This window comes from Pinus tabuliformis, chromosome 7 (genome assembly GCF_031772625.1).
Source record: "Pinus tabuliformis cultivar Carrire ecotype Pingquan chromosome 7, CPIR1, whole genome shotgun sequence".
Lineage (NCBI taxonomy): Eukaryota > Viridiplantae > Streptophyta > Pinopsida > Pinales > Pinaceae > Pinus > Pinus tabuliformis.
In genome coordinates this window covers 929522082-929544153 of record NC_142293.1, presented here as the reverse complement: position 1 = coordinate 929544153, position 22072 = coordinate 929522082, and the positions used below count along the sequence as shown (strand labels likewise).

Sequence of the window (22072 nt, the reverse complement as noted above, 5' to 3'; positions counted from 1 at the left end):
ATTGTCCTTCGCATCGTTCCTAAAGGAGATGACTCTTCTCTAAAACAAGCTGAGAACATGGATTTGGACACATTAAACCTACTAGAAATAGAAAAAGTGTGGGAAGGAAATGACCCTTCCACTCTACCAGAGTATAAATTTCAGCTCCGAGGGTAGTCATAATTGAAATCCAAGCATGTCACAGCGAGGGCCAAATTTGGCATAGAAAATAATGGACCTTTGGGAGTCCAATCGCATTCAATGAAAGACATAACAAAGATGCATAGAGAGGAGAAGAAAAGAGGCAGCAAGACTAATTTGTGGCTGTTGGATGAATTAGGCGGAAACTTGGGGAATTCATGATGAGTTAGGGTTATCGCAGAGGCACTTGGTGGATATAATAAGTCTCAAACATGAAAATAGTATCATAGAATATGAGGGGCCTTAGAAGTAAAGGCATGCAAATTCTCCTAAAGTACAAATATTTTGGGGGAAAAAAATCCATAAAGGTGATCCAGGAAATAAAAATATAAGGGACTGTATCCAAAATCAGCAGCAATTGGAGATGTAAGTGTCAAGCGGTGACCCTAGATTCCCAAGGTTATTCAGCTGGCCTATAAATTTTTAAGATTGACGGAGATATCAGAGTCACCAACACGTTTTCCTAATTCTATATTATCCAATTTCAGATTATAGGTTATGAAGAATATTGTTATCTCTCAAATGTATACAGCCCCAATGGCATGCATGATAGATCTTTGTTCCTAAATTCCATGATCTAGGATGGTAACCTAATATTCCCATCCGCCTAGATCTTAAGGGGAGATCTAAATATTATAAATTCACTGGATGAGAAAAAGGGTGGTACAAGGAGATGAGAGGCAGATGCAACTCTATTTTAGGAAGAAATTGATGCAGCTAACCTAGTTGAGGTGGAGACAAACAATGACTTTTATAACTAGAATAACAGAAGGGGAGGCCCATAGCAGGTTTCATCCAAACTTGATTGATCTATGATTTCTGAGAGTATTATGAACTGGTAAATTCTTTTAAGCACCATTTCTTCATAGTCATGGGTTTGACCACTAGGTCAGATCCCTTAACAATATTGATTTTAAAACTCAACCATGAAATCACCCATTTATGTTCAAGAAATTTTGGCTTCGTCACTTGGAGTGTTAATGCAACATCTAACAGTGGTGGGAGGAGATAGGGAAAATAGAGGGAACAATAATGTTTTCTCCATATAAAAGATTCAAGCATGTCAAGTGGAAAATAAAGAGTTAGAAAAAAAAGAAGTTTGGAAACATTTTGTAGGAAAAGAACAAACTAGAGAATAAAATGGTTGATATTCAACAAGAGGTGAATTTATAAGGAAGATTGGAAGGTTTTATTAAGGTTGTGGAAAATAACTTGTAGGAACTAGTGGAAAGGCTAAAGAATGAGGAAATACTTTGGAAAAGTAATATGGAATCCAATTGCATCGAGGGGGGAAATAATATCACTTTCTTCTATAACTCAATGTTGCAACACTAACATTCTAATAGAATAACTTCATTGAAAGGGAATATGGGTGAATAATAGAAACACACAAGGATATCTCTCTGCATTAATATCAGAAATTAATTCAGTTCTTTCAAAGCATTATATCTGAGCTTCAACTGGACAAGAAAAAGATAATACAACAAAAATCTAACATATTCCTCAATTAATTATAATATAGAAGAATGAGGGGTGGTAGGAGGGGGAGGGATTCTCACTAATCTCAATAGAAAAAAAAAAATCAAATACTCATAGTCCTTTCAGTATAAAAAACAAAAAACAAGCTGAGTTATATGGTCTTCTTTGAGGATAAAACATGGCTCATGATGAGGGATCTCTAGATCTCATCATGTTAGGAGATTCAATGCCCACTAGCCAACACTTTATTAATGACACTAAACCTCGTGAACATGTTCTTATTCTTATTCTCAAAAGATTCAATTATGATCTCATGCCATTTTCTTCATACTCTCCCTTTCACATCCTCCATAATCATAACTTGGAGGTTGAATATCAAGAAAATTTAGCCTGCCTTTTTAGACGAAGGGAAGAGGGAGATCAATGGAGCCAAGGATGTATTCCCCATCCCCTAGTCTATAATCCATTCCCCTTACCCTAAATGTTTCCCCTCATGACATCAAAATATGAACCTCCATTGAATCAAAAGAACCACTAAAACCAAAGTTTACAATGTCAATAGGATTAACATCATGGCATCAATAACAAGTGGATCCAATGTATGGGAGGCCATTATATCTCCTGATCTCTACCATTGTGAAGTAAAATACATGGCTCCTTCACTAAACGGACTTATGGATTTGATGCAAGTTATTCCTAGGATTCGTAATTGTTATGAGATCGATCTCACATAGTTAGGATGCCTTCTTGGTGATAAATCTATGGCAAGGCCCAACTCCTCCCATCAACCTATCTCTCTATATCAGATGAGCATATCTATATCTCATGTACCTTTTGCACTCTTCCCCTCAGGAAATGTGGTGTTAGAATGATATTGCCTTAAATTGCTCTGTTGAAGATTAGAGGCACTAATTTCATAAGATTCCTTCATCTGCTATATTAATCCCTTCACTCCAGTTGGCTTTGCAATCCCATATTTTTGGGTAGAGATATTCATAGTGGTGATTATGGTTTATTCAATAGATTTCCTCCATCATTTCCCCTCTCTATGGATCTCAATAATGATTTTGGCATGTGGATCATCTCCATCTCTCATTGGTTTGACGAAGTTGGTTACGAGGATAGTTTTTTGGCTGTAACCATTCTATTCTTATTAGGTCTACTTAATTCCATGTGGAAAACTACTCTCTTGAGCATTGCTTGTATCCCTTTAGACTTGTTCTATTTTGTATTGGTTTCTCCCCTTTTCCTCCCCTTCTCTGTTCCTCCAGGCATCCCTTACTCTCCCTTGGACTCTCTGTTCGAGATCTCTCTAAATTCTTCCACCCTCCTTATCTCCTGCATTTTCATCAATTCCCTCCCATCTCTTTATCTGTCCAATTGCATTAGATAATGTTTTGACTTCGTCTTCCCTTGTGTATAGAAAAAATACCCTATAAGTATTACAATCATGGATCCTATACAAATTCATATGGATTCTATGAAAATCTCAACATCATTACTAACAACCCTGGAGAGTCTCTCCACATGGAAATTATGGAATTAAGATGGTGCCTCCTTTAGCAGGGAAATTTATTTATCTTTGTTTTCGATAAAATTTAGTCCTTAAATAATAAATTTTCTCATCATGAGCATGATATTGGTGCTCTCCTAAGACAACTCGAATATCTCTACCTCAAAGGAAATGATGTAAAGTATGAAAAGCCATCAAGCCCTCGAAACTTTGATTTGAACCAACCAGCAGATGAAAACCACCACTCTCCTCTTTGATAGGAGCCTACTATATTTTTTTATTATCTTTTATATCTCAATTTCTCCAAATATATGTATGTTGTAGTGATATTGTAGTCCTTTTAGTTAGTAGCTACATAGTCTTGATAGACAGTTCCTTCTTGAATGACCCTCTAAAAATGCTGAAATTTAATGACTTCATGTGTATTTTCCATGTTTGGGTGAGGATTTAATACAAATATATTCTCATTACTGTTTTAGAAGAGAAGAATGAGGCTCTTATCAGAGCCATAACCTATTAGGAATTTGAAATGAAGATTAAGGCCATGCCACATAACAAAGATCTAGGGATAAAAAAAAATTAAGGTGGAAATTATTCAATCTTGTTGGAAAAGTATTGACAATGATGCATGGTGAGAAGTGGGGAGTCAAGATAGTCTTGATCCATTATGTGGTAGTTGGATGCCATTTCATTACATTAATATTGTTACACAGTATTTTGTCACACCTCCTGCACCTCCCTGTGTCATACCCTGGAGTGCTAAAAACATTGATAATTATGCAATGTACCCATCCTAATATGCAGTCCAAATCCTCCTTGAAGGGATAATGAAAAGTTTCCTTGAAACTTTCCTCAGAAAAATGAGCTCAAAACCCTAATTTCTGGGTCAACACGATTGTAAGATTTTCCTCTCGTGTTGATGGCAGATTGCACCTTATGAGCTTCGTGATGCTAGCATGACTTTTGCCTGGATACTTGCACTAAACCCTAAAAGGAAAGTTTTCCCAAATTGGAGGAGAAGCTTCATGATCTAGAGGCTTCCAAAACGATGAGCTGGATGCTGTTCGTTGTGGATGTGGTCAAATTCTCCCAATATTACCCTTTGATCTTATCCTTATGAGCGTCCTCCTTGAGATGAGGACCTTCCCCTATCTTTGGTGAGATCCCAACTCCCTATCCCTGCCTATAAATTCATACCCCTCCATTCCTGAATGGTCAGTCTCTGATTATTTGTACCCTTATGCTGAGATATTTCCTAGATGCTATTCACTTTGGCTTGGAGAAGTGCCTGGAGAGCTTGAGCTTGGACTTGGAAATTCACTCAAGGAGGGCTACTAGCATCAATTCTTGGGTTCTATGCTTCCTCTTTTGTTTATTAATGTATACAAATGTTGGTTCACTTTCCCTAAATGCTTGTATCGATGCTTTATTTATCTTAATGCTCCTTAATATGTTAAGTTGATTACATTTGATTATGTGTGTGGCACTTTAATTCTTTGTTGTGTCTTTGGCCTATTGTACAGGTATTCAAATGCTATGAGCAGTAAGGGTTGAGCCTAAGGAGCAAGTCATCAAGATCTTCAACAAAGGAGTGCATTATAACATCAGAGTGAGGTAGGTCTCCTTCCTCTTCTCTTATTTCGACTGTAATCTAAGAAAGCGTCTTGTAGATTGTCTCGTTTGTTTCTAGACCCACTCGTTGGGCTAGAGGGATTGTCTTTGTTCATAGAAAGGATTTACCTACACAAAAAAATGGAAACTCCACTAGAAAAGTTATAACCTTTCCATCCATTTCTTCAATTTGATCCTCTGATTAGTTTGACCAGCCGTTGATTTCTCGGCTTGTGTGCATCATTGTAGGCTTATACAGTCATTGGTTTTTGCTTGAGAGTGTTGAGTCTATTATGTTTTTTGAAATTTTTTCTTTTTTTCCTTCTTTTCCTTGCCCAACGTGTTTTCCGGTTTTATAGAAGTGCTGCCAATGCTGATTTTGGATTAATAGTCATGCTACTTTACCTTTCAGCACTACTTTGTCTTTCACAAGCGCACCAATCCTAAAGGGTAGAAAAATTTAGGGTTTACTCTCATTTTTAGTGTGTCTCAACCTTTGTGAGTTCTTTTCCAGTGTGATCTCATTGTGTTTTCCTTGCTTGTTGTCTTTTAATGGTTGCAATTGTCTCTTTTCTTTTGTTGGTGTGTGATTGAAGTTAGATTGTCTCCTAGGGTTTCTAGGTGTATGTTACCCTTCACTCTCACTTGGCTTGTTTTTGTGAGATCGATTGTCTCCATTTATGAGTTTTTCTGCGATCAAGACACCATTTTCAAGTTGCTTTTGGTTCATATTTGCGAAGTTGTTTTCATTAGTATTCGATCATATTTTTAATTTGAAAACTACTTATTCTCCATTGTCAAATGTATATTACAATTTTTTGCCTTGGTGAAACTAAAAGTATATGCTTGTTTTGATTTCGTTGTTTCGAAAAGGAAAGTGAAAAGATCTCTTCATTAAAATATTTTTGAAATGATTTTTATTTTATTCGAAACCAAAGTGAATGAAATCTTCATTTTAGTTTTTTTGAAATCCATTTTTCATTTTCTTGTGCATTAGTTTGCATTTTGAATCAAAGTGAAAGAAAAAGAAAAAAAATATTAGTGCATCTTACTAAAAGAAAGATGATTTTTGTTTTATTTGAAACCAAAGTGAAGAAATCTTCATTTTAGTTGTTTTGAAATCTATTTTTCATTTTCTTATGCATTAGTTTGCATTTTGAATCAAAGTGAAAGAAAAAGAACAAAAATATTAGTGCACCGTACTGAAAGAAAGTGATTTTGTTTCTAATAAGATTGCATTTTGGCAATGCATTCATTAGTGAAAGTGAAAGAGTAGGTTTCGATTTTTAAATCTTGCATTCGAAAAGTTAGGGAGATATTTTTTGATGCATTGTTTGGTTGTCTCTCTTCCCTCATTATCTTATCTTTCATCGAATGAAAAGCTTTCATTTTTCTCATTTAGTTGCATCATAGGAATTCAGGTAACATTGTTGAGCCATAAAATTGAAACCTAGTTCAAGATAAACTTAAAATTTACCTCAATTAACCTAAAGAGAATTTGTAACCTAACACAAATATCTAGAGGCTTAGGCTAGAGACATGCTCCAGCACCTTTAAACATAGAAGTTTTTGTTAACTGCGTACATTGTATCCAAAGGTTGAAATCTCGTTCCAATACAGAACTATATCGAAGTTTCTCGAGTACTTTCGGGTATATCAGAGGCACTTCAGTATGGAAAGTATATCAGAACACTCTTATCTAATGGTTATGCATTAGACAATGCTAACATGGACTTTTGCTCCCCATACCATCGAGTATATATTGGGAGACCCCACTAGGTTGTTATCTTTTAGCCACAGGTAAATGATTCTATCACCTTGTAAATGTGATACACCAAACACAACATTCACAGAGATTGGCTGCCATACATCAAGTCCTTGATTTCGGCTAAGGTGTATATAGTATATAGTGGTGTATATACTTGGTAAACCCTCTTGCCTAGTATAACCCTTTTTTATTTATTTGTTGTTTTAAGTTATAAAATTAACTGCCAATGATAATATGTTGAACCCATGGAATTGTTTCTTGACCTCATATTGAGTAATTCCTTGTAAATTTTAACTTTAAAGCCCTCAACAAAATCATCTCTTCTCCTTTTTCTCTTGAGAGAAATTCATCATGGCTGAACCACTATGTTCACCTCACAATTCCCTTCATCATCTCATACTAGAGGGTCATCACAAGGAGTTCGTCCTAAACTTCCACAGTCACTTGAAGCTCAAGGTATTGAACATGGAATTTTCCCAGTTATCCAACCCCTTACCTCTTCTCCCCCACCTCGATACTCATCATCATCTCAGGGATCTGATCTAGAAACTCTTGAGAGTCCACAAAGGTTTGTTTTACTCCCTCTAAATCTTCTTTTTGATCCGTTGGTGATATCTCCTCAACAAACTTATAGTCCATATGATAAACCCTAGTGTACATTTGGAGTTATCTCTATCATCTCAGATTTCGCCTCACGAATTGTTTCCACCTATTGCATCAGAATATTAGTTTCCAACTTTCCTTGAGGTCCTCCAGAAGTCTCAGCTACTCACACTCCTAGTGTTAATAATGATTCTGAATACGAATTTCTACCGGAAGGTTATCCTTATGTAGGAAGTGTTCCATCTCAACGACCTCCTAAAAATAGTGGGATTATGCTTCCACTTGGTTATACAACCTTGGCTCAACTAGTTTCAAGAATTCCTAGTGCCTGTGCCTCTTCATTATACCAAAATCCAATTTGGTAATCGAATGTTATGCCTACTTTTGGTTTGTTTATTCCTAACGTGACCTCTCATATCCTTGTCCTTACTTCAATTCTGATTCAACCGACTATTTCGACACAACTATTTCTTTCATTCCAACCTACAATCCCGGTGCAATTGAAAGTTTCAGTTAATAGGTCTATAAGTTCCTCAACTCCCCCATCAAGTGGACAAAATGTGCCGCCACCATATTTGCAACATGGGAGGAAATTTCCAAATATCCCTCTTGTCTCAAGTGGAACCCATGTGAGTGGATCACAACCTCACATGGTTGGAGTAAGTCAACCTTTTAGTGGTATTCATAATCTCGCTGGATCATCTATTCCATTTGGAGCAAGTAATATCCACTATCAACAGCCTTATTTGTCCTAGATACCCCACTAATAGTCTTGTATTCCATATGCTTCACAAGCACTTCAAAATCCACCTTTTGTTCCACAAGTATATCCTCATATGCAAGCTGGTAAAAATCTTGTTTCCACTACATATGATCAATTCCCAACGGGAGCTTATCAGTACCAACAAGGAATTCCTTAAAGGATTGTTCAACAACAACCTTTACAGAAGCAGGGACAACCTTTGCAACAACAGGGGCAACCTTCGCTGCAATATCAACAACCTTTGCACAAGCAAGGGCCTTACCAACAATCGTTGTAGCAGCAAGGTCATCCCTTGTAGTATAAAAACCAACTTTTACATCAACAAGGTCAACCCTTGCTAACACAAGGTTAACACCTACAGTAGTAGGGCCAATAGTTTTATCACCAGGGCCAGTTATTGCAACAATAACCTTATAATGCATATGCCGCGCAAAATGTTTATCCACCTTATGGTTCTCAACAACCTATGGTAGGTCAATATCAACCTTACCCTGGTCAAAACCCACCTTTGTGGGGGAAGAATGTACCTTATGGTCAAGGTACCCCTCATTGGGGTAAATATCAAGATCCTTATGGTCAAAATCTGCCACTTTGGGGGAAAAACCCATATCAACAAGGATGGAATCCGAAAACTGGGCCTTATCAAAGGCCTCCCATGCCTTTTAACCCACAATTTCCATTTCTAACCATGTTGGAACTGCCAAATGTGTCAAGGTTCATGATCATCACCAGTATTGCAGCAAGAATGCTACAACTCTTGGGGCTACTAGCTTTACTTTATTAACCCTGGCTTCGTACAAATTTGGAGGTGCTAGTACTGTATACACAAGTAAAAGTGATAGTTCTACCTTTTGTCACTATTCATATTCTAAGAGATCACTAGGGTTTGTCAAGCCAGAATTCTATGGATTCAGAAGAAGCTTGATTAGTAATGAGGGAAAGAGAAATCTACTCTAAGAGAAAGCTGGTCTACTGCAATAAGGAAAAAGACTGAAATCCAATGCTAAAAAAACACCATTTCCTAATTAACTGTGGAGAAACTATGCTTTACAAGAATGCCAAGCTAACATGTACTAAATTCTATTGTCCTAAGCATGGAACTTCAAAACATCAAACATTATTAATGTGCATGTAAATGACTTAAATAAATTTGTTTTTTTCTTTTTGGTCTTTTTATGGAAAAACAAGTGTGAAATTTAATCTCTTTTTGTGATTGTGGAAGGTGGTTTAGGGATGCTGGTGGATGGTTGGAAGGTTTGGGAGAACCTTAGGTGACCTTGTGTGGCTTCCTAGATGTTTTTCATCAATTCGGCCTCAAAACAAGCCACTACAGGAAAACCTACAGGATGTCCTAAAAACCTACAGGATTCCTTGTATTTCTACAAGATACAGCTGAGAACAAAACGATGGGTGCTAAAGGTGATGGAAGGCTTAGGGAAGGTGCTTGGTGGGTGGAATGGAGTGATAAAATTCCTAGGATCACTAAGAACTCAAAAGCAACGTTGGGAGATGGTTGGATTTCTCAACATGCTTTGAGGAGTTTCCATGAAAAATGATGAAATTGGTGAGGATCTTAGTGAAAGTGAGGAATGATAATGGATGGATGAAGTTGGGAGGACGTTGCTGACTATGATATCTATATTTTCTTCTGAAACACTGGCACTACATCAAACATTGATATTTTCCCAAAAATCATGTAAACAAGAATTTCAATTAGCTAGAAAAGCAGAGTTTAATGAGCTAGTTGTTTACTTCATGCATGAGGAAAAATTGCATAACAAGATGAAATCACTGATGAGATATACTGTAAGATTGAAGATGGAAGAAATGTTAATTAAATCCTACACTTGCAAACTGATCAAATGTTGGTTTAAGTATAGTAAACTCCAAATTCTATGAGAAAGTAGAATTTTGTCTTTTTGGGGCTGCATAGGGGTCCTTTCTTCAAATCATGATCCCTGAAGGAAGGGGTGAGGCCAAGGCACCTACTGACATCTTGTTGATTCTTTTTTTCCCTTCTAACCTACGGCTGAAGTAAAGCACAAATGGAAGTGAACTAATAAACAAACTAATCAAATCTACACTACTTGCAATGAAATACTTCTAAGGACAATTTAACCATGAATCCATGAAATAAATCTAAGCATACAGATACAAGAAGAGGATCCTCTACTGCTAGGGCTGGCCCCTAACCCAAGAGCTTCAGCCCTCTGAGTTAACTCAGTGCTGGATCAAGAAAAAACTCATTCTCATTATCAAAACAAAAAATTACATAGCAATGTCTTCCACAAGTCTTGAGCTCAAAATAATTAGTGTTTTCACTACAAAAATTCGAATCCTAATGAGGCTCTAGGCCTCTTTATTTATACAATTGAAGTACCCAACGACTTCCTTGAATATAGGGAGGCTCAGCTCCCAAACTCACGATAAAATAACTCTTTGACTATCAGTTGCTCAACTGCCTTTTGATCTTCATGACTTCGTTGCTTGTACTCCGAGCTAGTGTGATTGATGGAGGCATATTTGAATGAGGGAGGAGTAAATGAGGAGGATTTACCTCTTTTAATCTCTCTTGCTTGTCCCATCCGAGTTTTAGCCTTTAATATTGCCAAAATTCCCTAATTTTCTCTCACAAACCTGCATTCAATGCACATTACTCCACTAGGCATAATATCTCACTTTGACTCATTTCATTAAACAAAATATAATCAAAACATGTAATAAATTGTGAAGAGAGTTGATTTGACTAAGATAGGAGGTAAATTAAAGTCCATATAGTTACCCAATGATGAGGCTCATCATCACACCCCTACTGAAAGTGCTTCTCATCCTCTGAGCAACTCAATCAATATCCATATCTTTCATAGCCCTGGTGGCCTCCCTAACATCCCATGCTTTTTTTGTGGTTTTCTCTTCTTGTGCATAGGATCCTGGCTTCCTTTCTATCTCCTCCTATTGCTTTCTTCCTTCCTCTTCCTTACTTCCTTCTAACATCCCCAAGAGTAGTGGTGGACTAAGTCTCAAGCAAATCCAATTGACTTTGAGCCTTTGTATGTTTTGCTTGTACATGAGTGTCATGTTCAGTCCTTCTCTCATTCCTTGAGGAGAATGGTACTCTCTGATTTTCAAACTATATGATAGAGTATTCGAGCTCCTTTGGCAAGCTTGCATGATATCATCCCCTAACGGCCTGAACATATCCTCAAAATGTGTAATTTCTTGCTCTTGGGTAGCAAGATACCTGGGTGCAAGTTGAGGATCATTTTCAATTAAATTATGTGGGCTGATGATAGCCATTGGATTTGACTACTCATCTCTTATCATGAGAGGCTTTGTTTTTTCCCTTGCCAATATATTCTTCATTTCTGTAGTCCTTTCTTCCTCATGGTTCATCCATGATGCCAAAGCCATCAACCGCAGATCCCCTAGTTTTGCATTAGAGTCCCATACATTCAGATCTGTTAGGGCCATGTTATGCAAGTGGAACTCAGACATCTTAGCCATATCCTCTAATGTGCTTTGATAACAAAGATCAATGTAATATCTATAAACTTGGAATGGCATAATTCCTCTTTGTGCTAGGGTCTTGATTTGGAACTGAAGCCATTATTCCCTAAGGTATAATGCATAGGACTTAGCTGGCATCCTACACTGGATTGTCTCTAAAGATAGACTGGCCATTATTGCTAATTGATTCTCTTTTTCTTGCAGATGTCCTTTCAACCATGCATTTTATGCCCCCAAATGATTTTTCATTATGGCCTCCCTGTCCCTTTGGCTTCTTAGTTCTCTTCCCATCTCTTTGAGCTTTTCCTCCATGTGACCTATGTCCTCTACTCCATTGGACTTGATAATCTACATCCATCTATGTGTTCTAGCCCTTTCTTTCTCAAGCTCAAAGAATAATGGGATGACAAATTTTTGTGGAATGAACCTACCCCCTTCAATAAATCTGTAGTAGGATTCAAGGTTAGGTTGAGGACTAGGTTCCCTTAGCTCTAGGTCATCCTTCTTTGGTTCTTACTGCATACTCCCTTCCTTATCCAATTTTTGAGTTTCTTGTAGGTTTAGCAGAGTTTCATGTAGGATTGACTCCACTGCCTGTAGGTCCTTATTTTTATCCTGTAGGATGTCCTTTCCCTTGGATGAGGCAGATCTAGTCACAGGCCTTCTCTCATAAGTGATAGGAGACTTAGGGGAGGTTTGTGCTGAGGATCCTTCTCCTTGAGTTTTAATAAGAGGAGCCATCTTTTCTTGTTGTTTAGGTGAGTCTTCAATAACAATGGGAACCTTGGTGGGAGTTTGAGGTTTTCCCTACCTTATCCTTGTACTCTTTCTTGTTCTAAAGTATAATGGGGTTTGTCTCTGTCTTTTGCCTTTTTGTTTGATAGGGGTGCTAAGGGAAGTGAGGGTAGCTGCTACCTCTCTCTCAGTGGGCTCTGGAGACACCTTGGGTGACTCCTCCTTGTCCTCTACCTCCTCTTTTCCATTCCTCTTTTCATCTTTATCTTTCTCCTCTTCTTCATCTTCTTCATCTATTTCCTCCTTGGCATATTCCTCTGTTTCTTCACCACTTTCCTTCTATTTCTCTTCCTCTTCTTCCTCATCTATTTCCTCTTCATCCCTTTCACTGGCAGTAGGGATTTTGTCATATGCGAGGGCTTTTATATCCTCTTCTGTCTGTATGTCTCTGTGTTATGAAACCAGCTCAAGAAAAAGATAGAAAAGATATATCAACGCCTTAGAATTCAGCCTCTTCGAGGGGGCAACCTCCTTTACATTACATAAATGAACAACTCTTCGATGATATAAATGAAAATACCTCCTTTCTATATATAGGAGTCTAAGGGGTCATAACATATTCAGAGTCGACATAACAATAATAATGTAAGGGCACAATAATAACAATAGTGGGCTTCTATGGGGCACAATAGTAAGAATATGGGCACTACATGGGTACATCAATATAATAAGTGGGTTGTACTAATAACAATAAGGGGTTACACTAGTAGTATAGGGGCCTAACACTCTGAAAGTTTACCATGTGATAGGAATCCTAAGGTTATGGAGGGAATCTTCTATGATGAGTCTAATTAACCCATGATAGCCCAGGTGCTAGTAGTTTCCTTCCTTCAATTTTATGCTCATATCTATTAGGGATTTAAGAAGGAAGTAGGGTATGTTGAGTCTATGCTGAGGATGTGTATCTACTACAAACCTCAATTCTTCAAGAAGCCTAAAGTGGTATCTATATACCACACTATACCTACCTTCACATGATATGTATTTTATAAGGTGGTAGCTTATTTCATTCCAGGGGTATGGTAGGCTTGTTCTTCTCACTCCATTCTTGTCTTCCATGGCCTCCTCTCCCTCTAGAAAGAATTTCTTCTTTGCAGTTTAGCTATTTCCCTTGTCTTCCCTTCTCCAAGGCACTCCTAAGGGAAGTGTGGTAATTATTCTTATGAGTTCAGGGGTGAGCTCTATGGAGAGGCCTCTTACCACAATAGTGGCATGGGTCATGGTTAGTGGAATGAGGGAGAGAGAAAAATCTTTGGCTACTTCATCATCATACCCTCTCAATTTCTCAAAGTAACCCATCTAATTATGCCTTGTGAATATTTCTAGCATAGGAGGGTGTTGGTGAATTCTCACAGTGTTGATGGGCTCCCTTCTATTAAACCCCCCTATCATTTTGTCTGGTGAATGGAGGAGAAGAGATGTATGATACAAAATTTTAATGAAAGAGGAAATGGGACTGAAATTCCTGTGGATACAATTCCCTTATACAACTATCAATTTTAATAAAACTAGAATATTTTTTGTTCCTTTCACCTAGAAAAATGGGAGGAAATGTAGAGCCTACATCCTTACAATGCTTTGTTAGGATATTCTGACACATAGGAAATAGTTAAGTACAACTTGGTCTAGTTTAGAGTTAGGTAAAGTGTGTTTCTTTACCGTTGTACATATTGTAACTTACAATCCGACGGTCACGATATGTAGTGATCCGACGGTTCATTCTCTCCTCGGTATTACCGACACTTGATCCTTGGCTTGACACCCAATTGGTCCATGAGTTCTATTTAAAGCGCATGGAGGGTCATTGTTCGGGTAATCCGTGCATGAGAGAAGCTTATGTAAATTTTCATTCTTCGATTAATAAATTGCCTGTAGTACCCACATTGGGACAGGCCGTGGACTGTTTCCCTCTTTGAGGGTTTTAACCACGTCAAAATACTGGTGTATTGATCTGTGATCTGGTTGTGAGCGGTGTCCTTTTGGTGTTCTTTTTGAGGAACTTACCCTGTAAATTCCTACATGGTATCAGAGCTATTTGAGGGCTGCGTCCGTTGGTGATCCAAATCTGAAGCCGGTAGAACTGCATGCGGCTGTCGTTTCCTAGATCTGCTGTTTCTGACTGCTTTCGGGCCGAGAGGACTGCTCTGTTGCGTTCGGAGCATCTGTTCCAGTGAGGAACCCCTTTCGTTTCACGCGAAAAGGTTTCCGGTAGCCCTAGCTGCGTCATTTTTCAGATCGGGAGGTATACAGTGTTTTTTGCAGTTTACTGTTATTTTCTCTCTGCTTATTTCGGTTTCGGTTTATTTAGCCTTTTTTTTTAACCAGATCTATACCTTTCATTTCTGCGTATGCTCTTTGCCCTGCGACTCTGTGCGATCTGGGCAAATCAGAAACAGAAAGGAAGGATTTTTCTCATGCGTATGCTCTTTTCCCTGCACCTTAGTGTGATCTCGGAAAATCAGAAACATTGAGAAAAATATTTAGTTTTTCGGCTAAAGCTAACTTTGAGATTTTTTTTTTAAATTTCTAGTTTTTTGGCTAAAGCTAACTTCGAGCCGCAAGGTTCGTTTTTCTTTGCATATTCGTGTTGGGTTTTGTGTTTTGTGTTTTGTAGGGAAAAAGAGCTTTCTCAAGGCAAGCACGCAAACCAAGGCCCCCCCCCTCTCTCTCTCTCTCTCTCTCTCAAATTTTTTGTATAGATCAATTGGTTCAAAGCTATTTTAAGAGAGTAGAGGTCTTGGGTTCAAGTCTCCATTTTGTGAGGGTGGACTTTTTCATTCCCGCACATTCGCGCACTTTGCCGGCAACGTCAACAATTTTTTTTCAAAAAGCCATAACTTCTTCATCCGGAAGCCTTTTTCAAAGCCGTTTTTCTTAAAACCGCCTATTTTTTCGAGATCTATCCATTGGAACACTTACTTTCAGCATCTTCAACTTCAGTTTTGTTTTTTAAAAAATGGAAAGTCCATGCCAAGTCATTCTTGACAGCACTAACTACTTCCAATGGGTAGCCTACATGGAAGATTTACTTAGAAGTAAAGGTCTCTTCAGAATAGCTACAGACCAAGAGAAGAAACCAAAAGATGAAGACAAGGCTGCAAAATGGGAAAATAGACAAGATCAAGCACGTGGTTTGATAGGGATGTCTATTTCTCCTGATCTTAGATTCCACATTGCAGAACTTAAGACTCCTCATGAAGCATTAGAAAAACTCGCTAAAGTTTTTGGGATTAAAAATGAAATTAGAGCCCATCAACTTGAAAATGAGTTGCTTACTTTGGATCCTAATAATTTTTCTTGCATTGAAGATTTCTTGTCCAAATTCAAAACCCTTAGATATCTCTTGGAAGGTGTTAAAGTTAAGAAAGAAGATGGTAACCTTATTTATTCCATCCTTACTAAGTTGGGACCAGCCTACTCTGTATTTGTTTCCACTTTCCATTCTACAAGGGAAACTTTCATTTGTCAAGGAAAAGACTACAAGGCCCCTTCCTTTGACTCCTTTTGTGATTCCTTAATAAGAGAACAAGAAAAACTCTTACACCTTGGTCTTCTTAATCTTGGAAACTCTTCCACGAAAGCGTTAGCCGCCCAGCAGCAACCAAATTCAAAGAATCCTAAGAAGTCATATCCTCAAAATAATGGTCCTAAACCAACTCAGCCTCAAAATGAAAGATCATTTCAGCAAAATGATAAGACCAATAAAAACAAATGGAAGAAGACTGATAGACATTACAACTTTTGTAATCGAGATGGCCACTTAGAATCTAAATGCTTTAAGAAGATGGAAGCCTTGGAAGCCGCAATGAAGAAACATAACATCCATGTGGAGCCTACTTCAACTTCAACTTCCGGAATGGCACTTTCTGCATGTCGTTGTCAATCATCTCAGTCTGGTTATGCATTAAATGTATCTTCTTCTTCTTCTCATTCTCATGAGTGGCTCATTGATTCTGGAGCCTCTTATCACATGGCCAAAAACCAAGCCTTGTTTTCTTCTTTAAATGATTGTAACACCAAAAATATATATGTTGGTGATGATAGATCTCTTAATGTTGTAGGGACTGGAACTGTTCATCTAGACAATGGTCAGTTTAATGATGTATTATGTGTTCCAACCTTATCCTGCAACCTTCTATCTGTCTATCAGATAACTCATTCAGGTGAAGGTAAAATTGTTGAATTTTCACCTCATGATGTTGTAATCAAGGATCTAAAAGATCCTAAACAGATTCTAGCTACTGGTCTTGCTGATGATTCCACAAGGTTGTATAAGTTTCACAACTTTGGGTCATCAAATCTTCCCTCAGTATTTGTTGCTCATAATGATGAAGTGAGCAAACTTTGGCATGAGCAATTTGGTCACTTAAACTATCGCTCCCTTCAGCATCTATGTAAAGAAAATATGGTGACAGGTCTTCCTATGGTATCTTGCAGAGATGGTGTTTGTTTCGGATGTGTACTCGGAAAACATCATCGGGACAGTTTTGACAAACGTGCCTCTTGGCACGCCTCAGCCCCTTTATAGCTTGTGCACAGTGATTTATGTGGTCCTCTTCCTGTTGCTTCATTCTCTGGCTGCAAGTACTTCTTAACTTTCATTGATGATTTCTCCAGATGCACTTGGGTATACTTCTTAAAACTCAAGAGCGAAGTATTTAACACATTTTTGGCCTTCAAAGCCTTTGTTGAAAAACAATCTGGACATCAAATTCTTAAGCTAAGAACTGATAATGGTGGAGAATATGTTAAATACACATTTATCAACTTTTGCACCGAAAATGGAATTCAAATGCAACAAACTGTTCCATACACTCCACAACAAAATGGTGTAGCTGAAAGGAAAAATCGCACCTTAAAGGAAATGGCTAATTGTATGCTGCAATCTAAAGGACTCAGTCTTAGTTTTTGGGCCGAAGCAATTAATTGTGCAAATTATATAATCAATCGCACTCCTACTAAGGTTCTAGAGAATATCACTCCAGAAGAAGCTTGGAGTTCCATTAAACCAGATGTAAGTCACTTTCGTGTGTTTGGAAGTGAAGCATGGGCCCATATTCCAGATGAAAAGCATAAAGCTTTAGAACCTAAGAGTGAGAAATGTACTTTTTTTGGATATTCTGAAGATGTAAAAGGTTATAGACTTATTCCATTTAAGTCCAAAAATGTTATCATTAGAAGATATGTAAAATTTGATGAAAATAAATCGGCCTGCGAGCCTAGTCCGGCAGATGTGCCACCTCTTCCTATCTCTTCTACTTTTGAAAACATTTCTTCTTCAGATGATGAAAGTGAGGATGATAATCCTCCCCCACCTTCTCAGGATCCTCAACTTCCAAGATGGGTCCGTGCTACTCGGGATGCAGTAGGTGATCTTGCCGGTGATCCTACAGATCAGCGACGTACACGTTCTCAGTTTGAAAGAGCCTCTTCTTTACTGGCTCAAGCTCCAGTAAATCATGATCCTGACACTTTTGCAGAAGCTTCAGGCCATCCACATTGGGAAGCAGCTATGAATGAAGAATATCATTCATTGATGACAAATGATACATGGGATCTTGTTCCTCTACCAAAGGGACGCAAACTTGTTAGATGTAAATGGGTTTACAGAACCAAGTATGGACCAGATGGGAAAGTTGATAAACATAAAGCTCGTCTCGTTGCTAAGGGCTTTTCACAGGTTGAAGGCATTGACTACATTGAAACCTTCTCCCCTGTTGCCAAAATGAATTCTATCCGCCTTGTTCTTTCCCTTGCTGCCTCTTTAAAATGGGAAGTCCATCAGATGGATGTTAAATCTGCCTTCTTGCATGGGGACTTGCAGGAAGAAATCTATATGGAACAACCCATTGGCTTCATACAAACAGACTCTAGCCTTGTTTGTCGACTTAAGAAATCCCTTTATGGCCTCAAGCAAGCTCCTCGGGCTTGGTATGCCAAAATGGATAGCTTTCTTTTAGAATCTGGATTTTCTAGGTGTCATTCTGACAATACTGTCTACACCAAGAAAGTGGGCAACTCTCTTATCATCCTTGTTCTTTATGTTGATGATCTTATTCTTACTGGTAGTGATCCCAACCTTATAAACCATGTGAAGTCCAGCCTTAAAAAGAAATTTGAAATGACAGACTTAGGACACTTACACTATTTTCTCGATCTTCAAGTCTTGCAATCCAAGGAGGGTATTTTCCTTTCCCAGTCCAAGTATGCTTGTGATATTCTTCATCATTTTCACATGGAAGACTGTAAGCCAGCCCCTTCTCCCTTTCAGTATGGAGTCAAACTTTCAGTCTCTTGTACTTCTCCTGAAGTTGATGCTACCTTATACCGTCAACTTGTAGGAAAACTCTTGTATTTAACCCATACTCGTCCTGATCTTTCCTTTGCTATTGGCCTTGTTGCTCGTTTTATGCAAAACCCCCGTGAAAGTCATTGGAAAGCAGCTAAAAGAATACTTCGTTATGTTCGAGGTACAGTACAGTTTGGGATTCATTATAGTGCAGCTCCTCTGTTAGTTGGTTTCACTGATTCTGATTGGGCTGGTGACCCTGATGATCGGAAGTCTACTGCCGGTTATGTCTTCACTCTTGGTTCGGGACCTATTACATGGGCTTGTAAGAAACATGCTGCCATTTCTCTTTCGTCAGCAGAAGCAGAGTATCATGGTGCCGTGGAAGCTAGTAAGGAAGCCTTGTGGCTTCGTCAGATCCTATCAGAGTTTGGCTTTGAGCAGCAGCATCCAACCACACTTTGGTGTGATAATCAAAGTGCCATTCAGCTATGCAAAGATCCATCAGCGCAGCAAACACATTGAACTACACATGCACTTCATCAGAAAGCTCATTCATGACCATGTTCTTGAAGTGCAATATTGTTCAACAGATGATCAGGTTGCAGACATCTTCACAAAGGCTCTCACAGAGGCGAAGTTCACTAAACTTCGATATATGCTTGGAGTTCAGGAAGTTGTCACTAAGGGGGGATAGGCTCTAGTGCCTCCTTCCTTCTCCTATTGTGTCATATTTGTAAATCCTTCAATCCTATCCCAAGTTGTTCTTAAGGGGGGATGTTAGGATATTCCGACACATAGGAAATAGTTAAGTACAACTTGGTCTAGTTTAGAGTTAGGTATAGAGTTAGGTAAAGTGTGTTTCTTTACCGTTGTACATATTGTAACTTACAATCCGACGGTCACGATATGTAGTGATCCGACGGTTCATTCTCTCCTCGGTATTACCGACATTTGATCCGTGGCTTGACACCCGATTGGTCCATGAGTTCTATTTAAAGCGCATGGAGGGTCATTGTTCGGGTAATCCGTGCATGAGAGAAGCTTATGTAAATTTTCATTCTTCGATTAATAAATTGCCTGTAGTACCCACGTTGGGATAGGCCGTGGACTGTTTCCCTCTTTGAGGGTTTTAACCACGTCAAAATACTGGTGTATTGATCTGTGATCTGGTTGTGAGCGGTGTCCTTTTGGTGTTCTTTCTGAGGAACTTACCCTGTAAATTCCTACATGCTTGATGTAGCCAACCCCTATGTTTCCTCGTCCGAAATTGCTCATTTCTAATCTTGTAGACTGCCTGATTGTATCTTGTAGGATTCCTGGGGGATCATGTAGGATTTTCTATAGCATCCTATAGGAGGTCCTGCGTAGGAAAACAATGAAGTTTCCCTCTCCTATAGTTTGCTTGAAGGCCGAGAGCTACTTTTCTAGTGTGAGCCTTGAGAAGGTGAATGCATGTATGGATGGGGATCAACGTTTATTTCCTCTTATGGTCAAGTTGAGTGCAGTTGTGTGCTGGCAGCCAAGGTACAAATTTATATTTTTGAACTGTTGGTCCCCACTACCACATTGTCATTCCCCTCACCTCATAACCATCCATAGTATTAACTTCTTTCGATCTCATCCTCCTTTTCTTTGACTTGACTGATGCCACGTGTGTGAGGACTAACTATTTTCTCCTCGTTGACTGAACTAAGGTGGCCAAGTTAACTGGCCACCTTTCACTTATAAACCAACTCGTTCACAATCTTTACATATTTTGATTACATTATGCAAATGAGAGAGTGAAGCGAGATAATTACCTATCGTAACAATATCTTGCTATAATTTGTTGAAGAAATGAGGTGTTTTTTGTATGTTGGCTACACGTGATTTCTCCCTCTCTTTTTTTATATATTGTCCTTTGATGATTTTTTTGATGTGCAGGTACTGGTGTTGAGGATGATGATGTTGATGCTACTATGGAGGAGCTTCTTCTTCCCTTGGATCTCCATACTTGAAACTTGTTGCAACCTATGATTTATGTTTGGTGGGATAGTCTGTTACAGGATGTCCTGTAGCTACTTCTCCCTCAAAAATTTTAATCATATTCCATTGTTGGGACCTAAGGATGATGAACATGGATAGAGAGGAGGTCTAGGGGTGTGTGAATAATGAAAAACAACCTTCAGGTCTTGTTCCCCTTGCTCTCTGTCTCATCTTTTTTCTTTGTATTTTTTTCTTGAAAACTGTAAAAAAATTGAAAACTGATTTTTTTAATGATGAATGCAGGGGTGATCAAGGTGGAGAGTGGTATGGTAATGAGATGGTGATGTAGGAATTTATTTTTCTTGACATGGGTAGGTCATTTCCTTTCCCTAGGGTTACTTCCTTTAGGATTCCCAAGCCACTGTAATTCCTACAGGATCATCCTGTAGGTTTCTAGGGGATCCTGTAGGTTTACAAGGAATCCTGTATAAAACATATAACCCTTGCAAACTAAGTCAAATGAGTGAAAAATTGAAAGGAATGGTGGAATGGTGAAGGATAATGAATGGAGAAATAAAAATATGAGCTAAATAGGTCCCTTTTGATTCTCCATTGCTTCTCTGATCATCCTCCTGTTGACCTGCAAACAACATTTTCATATTTTTCTTTTCTCTATCTTTTTTTTTTTTAAACAACTAGTCTCCCTCCAATAGGTTTTCATCCTAGTTGTTTGCCCTAGGAGCCTCAATAGAGGTTTTCACACAGAGATCTTTTTATTTTTTTATTTTTTTTGTTTTTACAGCATTGGTCTGCCTCAAGAGTTTTTCAACCCAATAGTGGGACTCAGGTGCGTCATGGAGGTTTTCACCTGAGTCTCTTACTTTTTCTTTTCTCAATGGCTTGATGAGGTAGGAGCTGAGACTTGATCCACCACCATCACTGTTCTGTTGATACCATCTATTAACTCTTTCCTTGACAATGGCCTTTTGTAAACTTTCAATATTTGCCCATTAACAGGTAAAGGAATGGCCTCTGCATTTATGGTTCTGGTCTACACTGAACCATTATCATGACATCTCTCTATAACATAAGGCCCTAACCATCTAGTCCTTAACTTTCCCTTAAAGTATTTATATCTGGAATCATATAACAAATCCCATTCACCTTCTTGAAATTGCTTATCCCTGATGTTCTTACCATGCCAGATCTTCCTTTGAATTTGAGTTACCTCTGTGTGTAGGAGGGCCTGCATTCTGAACTCATATAAACCATTCAACTAGAGAAATCTCTCTTTTTGTGCACTGCTGAGATCTAGATCTAGTTGGGCTACCATCCTCAATGTATTATACTCAAATTCAATGGACAGAAGGGACTTCTTCCCATAGACCTTTTCTTAGGTGGTATTATAGGCCCAGGTGGCCTCAACTAGTCTATCTGCCCAATATTTTCTACTCCTACTAATTACTTTGGTTAAAATGCCCTCTAGCACTCTGTTGGTCACCTCCACTTGCTCATTATCTTGTGGGTGATAAGGAGTGGAGGTTCTATGCTTAATCTTCTGCTAGCTTAACAAATCTTCAATCATGTTGGAGGTAA

The 22072-nt window shown here is 38.4% G+C and overlaps 1 pseudogene; it reads right to left on the bottom strand.

Annotated features, from left to right (window-relative positions):
- Positions 1-8018: 8018 nt before the first annotated feature.
- LOC149250693 (MADS-box transcription factor 4-like) overlaps positions 8019-22072 on the bottom strand; it is a 32738-nt pseudogene continuing 18684 nt past the window's right edge.